At 37.1% G+C, this 11,914-nt stretch overlaps 1 non-coding gene across 1 annotated transcript; it reads right to left on the bottom strand.

The window, feature by feature from the left end:
- Positions 1–9,141: 9,141 nt before the first annotated feature.
- TRNAM-CAU (transfer RNA methionine (anticodon CAU)) lies at positions 9,142–9,213 on the bottom strand. The gene has a single exon. It is a non-coding gene; the product is annotated as a tRNA-Met (tRNA).
- Positions 9,214–11,914: the final 2,701 nt, after the last annotated feature.

Below are 11,914 nucleotides of genomic sequence, written 5' to 3'. Positions count from 1 at the left end.
GCGAGCATATTCTCCCACAAAGAATTGTCCTGCAGTATATTCCCTATGTCTTTCAATCTCTTGGGGAGTGCCAGACCTTACAATGAACAACATCCAGCGTATGATGACTAAACTATCTCGGACAATATTTGCGTCGTATAACCTTATCCTCTATTTCGTCAGTCTGATCGATCTTCCTGTAACAAATTACCCTACTAATTCAAGACCTGCAAAGCAACTTATAACACTTCCTAACTAATTCCCCTCTAAAAACTCTTTGCGTCTGATTTAATCTCATCCTCATTCTGTTTAGATTCTTCTACACTAATATCCCAGTCTATAAACTGAGAACCATCCGCCATCCCAGAAAAAAGGCCCCCAAGGGACGTCCACTTTACTTATTATAATATCTGACTCTATAAACAAGACTAGGCATCAAACCCTGATTGTCAAATGCCACCCTTTTGGGGAATCTTCTTGCTTGAAAGGATCAACAATGGCTTATAATCTGTGAACTTCTCTGCTTTTTTCCCCCGCCGTTAACATCTTAAAAAATGAACCAGTAGACACTACGGCAATGGCCTCCCGGAATTCACTACCGACCATAGCAGACAAGATGCTACCTATGTGTCTTTAAGAGTCCTACGTAAATGCAATCGGATGGAGGACTTCCATCGAACTTCTGCATAAGTGAAGGCCACATCCTATCGTGACGACTCACACCAAAGTGAAAGGACGCTCAAAATCAGGAAACTTCCAACACTCAGGGTCTTTTCTGGCATCTTTAATATTCAAAAGGTAGACTGCTGTCCATCACCTCAGGACAAACCACATCATCCTCAGGACATCTGTCCAAGTCAGACGCTAAACTAGAAAAAAACCCCTTCACAAACTCTATGAAAAAATCCCACCCATCCTCCAAGAAAGGAGGAATCTTTAATAAGACAATTCTTGGGAGTAGAAAATCCACAATTGCCCTAACTTATCTTCATTCACTCCTAGCCCTTTTTAGAAATGATGTTGTAAATATATTATCTACTTCTTCAAAAATTACATAGCTAATTTTATCTTGACAGTTAACATCTAATGTCTTAGGGACTCCAACAAATGTCACTACTCTTATCTTTTCTGATTCAAAAGCATTCAGGTTTCATATGGGTAGATAACCTACATATTTGAATCCAGTTTTGTCTTTTCTTTTGAACAGAATTTCATCTTTAAACCTTTTCAATGTGTTTCCTATTCCACAATCACTGTGCGATCACTGAGGTGTTTTTAATCTGATGTTTCAAGAAACTGTTTTTTTAGAATGGTGACTGAGAATAAATGTCTCTTTAAATAGCAAAGGTCATACAATTTAGAATGACCATTAATGCATGAGTTTACAGAAAAAGATATCAATAACGGAAAATAGTAAAAAGCAAACCTTGTTTTAAATTAAACAGTCATTTTTGTGGCTTTAGTATAAAGTAATTCCTTATGCAAATTTATATTCTTCTTCAGTTTGTATTTTATTCAAATTCACCGATGAAATAACATTTAATGTTAAAATCTTTAACTATCACGAGCCTTTACTCTTCCGGATATTATTCGAGATAAAACCCTTTTATTTTGCTAACCTTTTACTTTTTCTCTTTATGTTGGATGCTCAAAGATAAGGCTGAGTCAAGAACCTCAGCATTTTACTTCCAACCATTTTCACTCTTACATGTTTCACGGTCTCTTATTCGGAAGCTGTTTATCAGTGTTTGTCTTTGAATTGACGCTGCACTTACGGGCTGTTGTTTTACATCACACACACGCACGAGAACACACTCGATAAGTTATTGCAATATGACTTTTGTGGGCAGCTACATTTGTTTGACGAACGGATGTGAACGTGGGAACATGAATAATGTCATGCAGTTTTTATTCTGACCTGCTATAGGAAGCATCAGTTCTTTTAAATAAAATTAATGCATTCATCTGCAAGAACATAAGAAGGTATGATTTTGATGCATAGGGCATAATGATGCTGAAGAAATAAAGTATCCAATACTGAATAGGAATGCTAGCTCTGTGAACTACTATTACTCACAGCCTGACCAATTTTTGGGCCTTACACAAAAGGATTGAATTTTTTTGTTCATCCTCACTTTGAAGACAAGGCATTCAAAATGCGCTCAGACATCATGCAAGTTCAGCCTCATGCATCACTCAATTTTGGTTTAAAAGTCATCGTAGCAGAGCGTGGTTTCAATCCACGGACCTCTGGGGTTATGGGCCCAACATGAATGACTGCGCCACTGACTTCATGTTATCGGTTTTATATCATTATTGAAAAAAATATGAAGACATTATTGATGACAAAATGCGCTATCTTAACAACACATAAACACACACTTCCGAATTTTTAATATTTGTATGCTCGGTCCCTAACCTTTTCCAGTTTTTTTTCCACTGACCAAATCATAGGCTTTTGATACATCTGCATATCTTCACATATCTCACTCTTTCTTCTTATGCCATATATCCTACAAAAACAATTATTTTAACAGCTCTAACCATTTTCATTATATTGACATTCAACCTTCATACTTTGTCATAAAGGATAGATGGTTCAACAGTTCCTCCGTTCATCCCACCTGGCTTTGCAGAGGTAATCGAGGTCGTTTCCAAACGATTTGCACATAACCCGATGCATTCTTTCTGCTGCGTGGTAACTGATCTCTCATCCTATTACCTTCTATTATATAATTTTTCTCAAGTACCTATCCAAATCAGCAGCTTCTATTTTTCTACCATCCATCCAAATTGCAAGAAACAAGAGATAAAATAAAATGGAATACTAATGTTCACTAAATGATCAAACATATTACAGTCCATCAAATTCGACTAATTATTTTCTTTAACTAGCTTTCCCACATTTAATTCACATCATAGCCCCTTACAGTAATTCTAGAGACTCAAAGTCCTTCCTATTTCCCTGTTGACTACTCATTAACTTCTGGTTTAAAGGGAAAATAGTGAAGAATGCCCATTACATCTAAAACACTTCGTCTTGTAAAGAAATCTCTCCCATTATCTGTAATCAGCACCCCAGGAACTTCATAACGACCAATATATCCATTAAAGAATGTGCCACCTCCTCTATGTTTTATGATTCAAAGGGGAAAATCTCTACAATATGTTAACTAAATTCACAAACTGGACCCAGGTTTGGGTCCAAACCCCTAAAATGGTCTACTGGGAACAGAAATGAGCCAGTTAACAAGAAAGACCCTCGATGGCTTACACTTACAAACTGAACAACCTCTCACAAAGTCTTTCCAGTGCCAGCATATTCTTACAAATCCAAACAATTGTCCTTGTATATTCTGGATAATCTTCTCAATACCCCAGTGGGAATGCCAGACCAAATGAACACCTAGAACAGGAGGTACTAAAACTTACGGACAATATTTGGCATAACACATCCTCACTATTTCTCGTCTGGTCTAATCTTCCTAACTAACAAATTACCCTCTCATTCAATAACTGCAAAAAGGCAATCTCATAACCCTTCCTAACTAATCCCCCTTTAAGAAATGCTTTGCGTCTGACAAAGCTAATCCTCCCTGTTTAGGTTCTTCTACGCCTAATAGCCACAATCTATGCAATCTCCATTACATAAAATACAGAGAAACCATTGAATCAAAAAAACTTTGACCTATGAGCGTTCACTGTAAGTATATCTACCCTCCATATAAAGAAGGCATCGTCTCTGATTGTCAAATGGAGCCCTAGCAATCTTTTAATTGAAAGATCCCGGCTTATTGACAGCCAACAATGGCTTATAATCTGTAAGAACCCTCTGCTTGATTCCCCATCATGAGATAATAATGTTAAAAATTAACCAAATTAGACAACAAAGGCCCCCGTTCACTAATAGCCGTTCAGTATACCCTGTTTCTTAAACTAAACTTCCTACTGGCAAAATACAATCGGTGTTGTCTTCATCGAACTAATGCATAAGGCAGGCCCCTATACCATCGTGACTGGCATCTGTCACCAGAGGGAAAGGACGCTCAAAATCAGGAAACTTCAACACTGGGAGGTTAACTAAAGCATGCTTAATATTCTGAAAGGCTGACTGCTGCCCATCACCCCATAAAAACACATCATGCCCAGGACATCTGTCAAAGGAGACGCTAAAGTAGAAAACCCCCTTCACAAATCTATGAAAAATCCAGCCATCCGCAGAAGAAACGATCCAATCTATTCATTATGCCGGAAATCCACAATGGCCCTAACATCTTCATTCACTCTAACCCTCTTAGAATGACATGACCTAATATATATCTACTTCAGAAGATTACACTTAGCGTATTTTATCTTAAAACCGTCTAACCTAAGCCTCCAGTAACAAAATGTTACTACTTTATCTTTCTGATTCAAAGCATTCAGGGTTTTCATATGGGTAGATAACCCATATATTTGGATACAATTTATTTATCTTTGAACTAAATTTCATCTTTAAACTTTTCAATGTGTTTCCTATTCCACAAGTCACTGTTGCGGTCACAAAAGGTGTCTTTTTAATCTGATGTTTCAGAAACTGTTAGCCAGCGTTTAAAGTGACTGAGAATAAATATCCCTAAAATAGCAAACTGTCATGCAATTTAGAACATGTTACATGCATGAGTTACAGAAAAAGATATCAATAACAAAAAATGGCAAAGAAAAGCAAATAGTATTTTAAATCATTGCAGTCCATTTTTACCTGGCTACTAGTATAAATATCCTGCATTTATGTATATTCTTCTCCAATCTTGTCTTTGATTCAAAATTCGCCAATGAAATAACAATGTTAAATCGGTAACTATTGCACTTAACCTTTTACTCTTTGACCTTCTTCAAGATAACGTTTGTACCTTTTATTTTTCCGGCTTCATCTTCTCCTTACTCAACCATTTAGTTTGACATTCCGGTCTCAACTATCGTAACATCTGACGCTGTCCCCATTTCTCAATGAGAACTCTAACTTAAAGTTGGCACTATTCTGGTCTCGTAATTTCGAACATGAATATGTCTTTCTCTTATTCTAATGCTGTTCATATATCGGTATGTGTTTTGCTGATAGAAGTGTTCAGATTTTCACACACACGCATACACACACACACACACACGCAAGTATATATCATATATATAAATACACACACATATATATATGTGTGTGTGTTTATAACGCGATGTGTGTGTAATGGCGCAGCCATGTCTTGTGCCCTCGTCTGAACAAACCTACAAACACAGAACATAAATTCTTTAAAATACATATATACTTAGTCTTTTATGCATTCCGTCCAGAACCTACCTAGCTGTAACATTATAAGCAAGGTCCATGCTTTTGTATTTCCAGGCATGATATGATGATCTTGAATGACTGAATTTATGGGTATTCATCCTACTGAATATTAATAACTGGTTAAAATATGCTTATATATTGCCTGAATTTTTATTCAAAAAGGGACTGAATTTTTTGTTCATTCCCACGTCAAGACAAGGCAGACAAAAATGCATCAGGCATCTAGTTCCCTCATGCATCACTCATTTCGTCACAAAAGTCATCCTGCAGAGCGTGGTTTCTGATCCACGGACCTCTGGGTTATGGGCCCATTATCGCTTCCAGATGCCACTCAAGTCATATTATCTTGTTTAAACTCATTAAAAAAAAATATGAAGACTTTATTGATGCCATGTTATGTGCGCCAGCTGCATCACAGGAATTAACACACTTCCGAATTTTTAATTTTTAGCTTGTCCCCTAATTTTAGATATTTTTCCACCTGACCAATCAAACTTTTTTATCATCTGCATATCTCCCACATATCTCAATCTTTCTTCTTATGCCCATACATCCTACAGAAAAATTATTTCAAATTTAGCTCAACCATTTTCATTATATTGACATTCAACCTTCATACTTTTTCATAAAAACATGGTTCAACAGTCCCTCCGTTCATCCTACCTTGGCTTTGAATAATCGAAGTCGTTTCAACGACATCCCGATGCCTTCCAATTCAAGATCTCTCATCTTATTACCTTCTATTATATCATTTTCTCAAGTACCTATCCAAATCTTTGACACCCATTTTTCCACCATCCATAGGTCCAAATTGCAAAAGAGATGTACAAAATGGAAACAGCACTTCACTAAATGATCAAACATATTACAGTCCATCATATTCGACTAATTATTTTCTTTAACTAGCTTTCCCATATTGACCCCAATTCACATCATTGCCCCTTACAGTAATTCTGAGAGACTCAATTACCTTCCTATTTGCCCGTTCACATAGCTCATTAACTTCTGGTTTAAAGGAATAACAGTGACTTTCCCGAATGCCCATTACATCTGCAAGACACTCTAACGTCTTGTTCACAAATTCTCTCCCATTATCTGTAATCAGCACCTCAGGAACCCCATAACAACAAATATATCCATTAAAGAATGCGACTGCCACCTCCTCCGCTGTTTTATGATTCAAAGGAAAATTTCTACAAACCTAGTTAATTTACAGGTTGCCAATAGGTGCCTATAACTAAATTATACAGAAACTGACAGCAGGTCCATATGGACCCTAGAAAAAATGGCCTACTGGGAATATGAAATGACCTAATTAACAAAAACGACCCTCGATGACACACACATTACAAGCTGAATAACCTCTCCACAAAGTCTTCCACTGGCGCCAGCATATTGTTTAAATCCAAAACAATTGTCCCTGTATATTCTGATACGTCTTCTCAATACCCAAGTGTGGACTGCCAGACCTACAATGAACAATATCCAGAACTTAAGCTTCTACGGACAACTATTTGCGTCGTATAACCCTTATCCTCACTATTTCTCAGTCTGGATCTAATCTTCCTAACTAACAAATTACCCTCTAATTCAAGACCAGCAAAAGGCAGCTTATAACCCTTCCTAACTAATTTCCCCACTAAAGAAACTCTTTTGCGTCTGCCGAAATCTCATCCTCATTCTGTTTAGATTCTTCTACACTAATATCCCAGTCTATGCAATCTCCAGATACATAACATACATGAGAACCATTCGAATCAGAAAACTTCTACTATGGGCGTTCACTATAACATTATATATCAACCCTCTATACCTAAGTTAGGCATCAAAATCTCTGATTTGTCAAATGCCACTTAGCTCATTTAAGGGAAAGATCTGTTTATTAAAAGATCCAACAATGGCTTATAATCTGTAAGAACCTCTGCTTGATTCCCCACAAAAAGCATCTTAAAATGAACCAAACTAGACACTACGGCAAAGGGTTCCTCGTCCACCACCGACCATAGCCGTCCAGTACTACCCTGAGTCTTAAACTTCCTACTGTAAAATACAGTCGGATGGATCTTCCATCGAACTAATGCATAAGGCAGGCCCCTATACCATCGTGACTGGCATCTGTCACCAAAGTGAAAGGATGCTCAGAATCAGGAAACTTCAACACTCAGGGATTAACTAAAGCATCCTTAATATACTGAAAGGTACACTGCTGTCCATCACCCCATACAAACTGCACATCATCCTCAGGACATCTGTCAAAGGAGACGCTTAATGTAGAAAAACCCTTCACAAATCAATGAAAATTCAGCCATGCACAAGAAAGACTGAATCTGTTTCTTATTCTTACCCCTAATTTTATCTTCATTCACTCTAACCCTGTTTAGAAAAATTAAATATATTAGCTAATTTTATCTTCAAACTAATTTTATCTTAAAACCGGCAGGCCTCCTAAAAAACTCTTATCTTTCTGAAAAACTCATATGGGTAGATAACCATATATTTGATACAGTTTTGTTTTCTTTTACAACTATCAAAATGCTACTTGTTTCTCATTCCACAAGATTCAAAGGTGTCTTTAATCTGATGTTTCAAGGTTTTCTTGAATATGGGTAGATAATGTCATGTTCTAGAATGATACAGTTTTGTCTTTCTTTTAAACTGCAAATAGTATTTTAAATCATTGCAGTCCATTTTCTACGTGTTTCCTTACTCCACAAGTCATAATGCGATCACTGAGGTGTCTTTTATTCTGATGTTCGCCAATGAAAAACAATGTTAAATCTTTAATAGTGATTGAGAATAAATGTCCCTCTAAACTATTTGAAAAGGTTTGAATTTAGAATGACCATTCATGCATGAGTTACATTCCGGTCTCAAAAGCTGCATTATCACGCTAACAAAAATAACAATAAAAAAGCAAATAGTGTTTTAAAATCAATGCTGTCCATTTTTGTCCTACTAGTGAAGAAATAATTCCGTCATTTATTGGCCCTATATTCTTCTATTGTCATTTGCCTTTGATTCAGAAATTCTCGCCAATGAAATAACTCAACGTTAACACACTTTAACATATCATGATCTTTTACTCTTCCTGACCTTATTCGAGATACCGTTTGAACCTTTTATTTTTCCGGCTTCATCTTCTCCTTACTCCAACCATTTTATTACATTCCGGTCTCAAGGAAGCTGCATTACTTCCTGATATATATCAGTTTCTACAATGAGAACTCTAACTATATATTGGCACTATTCTGGTTTATATTATATATGAACATGAGTAATGTCCTTCTCTTATTCTGATGCTGCTCATATAACGATATATGCGTGTTTGCTGCCGAAGTGTTCAGACGCGCGCGCACATATATACGCATACACACACACACACACACACACATGCACACATATATGTGTACATATGTATACACACACATATATATATGTGTGTGTGTGTGTGTGTGTATGTGTGTGTGTGTGCGCCCGTCTGAACACTTCTATCAGCACAAACACATACCGATTCTTTTAAAATACATATATACTTACCTTTATGCATTCCGGTACAAAGCTACCTACCTATTATAACATTATAAGCAAGGTCCATGCTTTTGTCTTCAGGCATATGATGAATCTTGAATGTGACTGAATTTATGGTAAGTATTCATCCAATACTGAATATTAATGCACACTGGTTAAAATATGCTTACATATTGCCGAATTTTTATTACCCTACAAAAAGGATTGAATTTTTTGGTTATTCCTCAATTCAAGACAAGGCACTCAAAAAATGCGTCAGGCGTCGTGGAAGTTCCCTCATGCATCACTCAATTTTGTCACAAAAGTCATCGTAGCAGAGCGTGGTTTCGATCCACGGACCTCTGGGTTATGGGCCCAGCACGCTTCCACTGCGCCACTCTGCTTCATATTATCTAGTTTTCTCATTAGTGAAAAAAAATATGAAGACTTTATTGATGCCATGTTATGTGCGCCAGCTCACACACACACATACACACGCACACACTTCCGAATTTTTTATTTTTGTATGCTTGGTCCCCTAACCTTTTTCAGTTTTTTCCACCTGATCAATCATAGGCTTTTTGATACATCTGCATACCTCCACATATCCCACTCTTCCTTCTTATGCTATACATTCTACAGAAACAATTATTTCAACAACTCTAACCATTTTCATTATATTGACATTCAACCTTCATACTTTTTCACAAAGGATAGATGGTTCAACAGTTCCTCCGTTCATCCCACCTTGGCTTTAAGAGATAATCGAAGTTGTTTCCAAACGGTTTGAACATAACCCGATACCTTCCTTTCTGTTGCGTGGTAAATGATCTCTCATCTTATTACCTTCTATTATATAATTTTCTCAAGTACCTATCCAAATCAGCGGCTTCCATTTTTCCACTGTCCATCCAAATTGCAAGAAACAAGAGATGCAATAAAATGGAATACTAATTTTCACTAAAAGATCAAACATATTACAGTCCATCATATTCGACTAATCATTTTCTTTAACTAGCTTTCCCATATATTGACCCCTGGTCACATCATTTGCTCTTACAGTAATTCTGAGAGACTCCAATTACCTTCCCTATTTGCCCGTTCACATAGCTCATTAACTCCGAATGGGTTTAGACAATCGTCTTGGTTATCAGCTCTTGTTGGAGATTCGGTAGAGCTGCGGACTGTCACCGATGGGACGGAGAATGCCCATTATATTTCTGGAAGACACTATATCGTCTTGTTCACAAATTCTCTCTCTCATTATCTGGTAAAATCAGCACCTCAGGAACCCCATAACAACAAATATATCCATTAAAGAATGCGACTGCCACCTCCTCCACTGTTATTTGATTCAAAGGAAAAATCTCTACAAACCTAGTTAATTTGTCCACAACCACCAACAGGTGCCTATGGCCATAACTAAATTCACAGAAACTGGACAGCAGGTCCATATGGACCCTAGAAAATGGTCTACTGGGAATAGGAAATGAGCCCAATTAACAAGAAACGACCCTCGATGCCTTACACACATTACAAACTGAACAACTTCTCACAAAGTCTTCCACTGGCGCCAGCATATTCTTACAAATCCAAAACCATTGTCCCTGTATATTCTGATACGTTTTCTCAATACCCCAGTGTGGACTGCCAGACCTACAGTGAACAATATCCAGAACAGGAGGTACTAAACTTCTACGGACAACTATTTGCGTCGTATAACCTTTATCCTCACATTTCTCAGTCTGTATCTAATCTTCCTAAGTAATAAATTACCCTCTAATTCAATACCTGCAAAAGGCAACTTATAACCCTTCCTAACTAATTCCCCTTTAAGAAACGCTTTTGCGTCTGCCAAAATCTCATCCTCATTCTGGTTAGATTCTTCTAAACTAATATCTCAATATAAGCAATCTCCAGATACATAACATACATGAGAACCATCCGAATCAGAAAAACTTCTACTAAGGGTGTTCACTATAACATTATATCTACCCTCTATATACCTAAGCTAGGCATCAAAATCTCTGATTGTCAAATGCCACCTAGCTCTTTTAAGGGAAAGATCCGGCTTATTGAAAAGATCCAACAATGGCTTATAATCTGTAAGAACCTCTGCTTGATTCCCCACCAATAACATCTTAAAATGAACCAAACTAGACACTACAGCAAAGGCCTCCCCGTTCACTACTGACCATAGCCGTTCAGTACTACCCTGAGTCTTAAACTTCCTACTGTAAAATACAATCGGATGGAGTCTTCCATCGAACTAATGCATAAGGCAGGCCCCTATACCATCATGACTGGCATCTGTCACCAAAGTGAAAGGTCGCTCAGAATCAGGAAACTTCAACACTCAGGGATTAACTAAAGCATCCTTAATATACTGAAAGGGTGACTGCTGCCCATCACCCCAAACAAACTACCTCAAGACATCTGTCAAAGGAGATGCTAAAGTAGAAAAACCCTTCACAAATCAATGAAAAAATTCAGCCATGCCCAAGAAAGACCGAATCTGTTTCTTATTCTTACTCTGACTTTATCTTCATTCACTCTAACCCCCTCCTTAGAAAATTACACTTAGCTAATTTTATCTTCAAACCCGCTGACCCAGGCCTCCTAAAAACTTCCCTAAGAACCTCTAAATGTTCTTAGGGAGTACAACCAAATGCTACTACTCCTATCTTTCTGATTCAAAGCATTCAGGTTTTTCATATGGGTAGATAACCCATATATTTGGATACAGTTTTGTCTTTCTTTTGAACAGAATTTCATTTTTAAAGCTTCTCAATGTGTTTCCCTATTCCACAAGTCAGAGTGTGATCACTGAGGTGTCTTTTAATCTGATGTTTCAAGAGACTGTTAGGGGCTTGAATAGTGACTGTGAATAAATGTCTCTAAAATAGCAAAGGTCATGCAATAGGGAATGACCATTCATGCATGAGTTACAGAAAAAAAGATATCAATATTAAAATAGCAATAAAAATGCAAATAATGTTTTAAATCATTGCAGTCCATTTTTGTGGCTACAAGTGTAAATAATTCCGTCTTCTTCAATTATTTGTATTTGATTCAAATTCTCGCCAATGAAATAACACAATGTTA

This window comes from Macrobrachium rosenbergii, chromosome 56 (assembly GCF_040412425.1).
Source record: "Macrobrachium rosenbergii isolate ZJJX-2024 chromosome 56, ASM4041242v1, whole genome shotgun sequence".
NCBI lineage: Eukaryota > Metazoa > Arthropoda > Malacostraca > Decapoda > Palaemonidae > Macrobrachium > Macrobrachium rosenbergii.
This window is presented reverse-complemented; position numbering and strand designations above follow the sequence as displayed.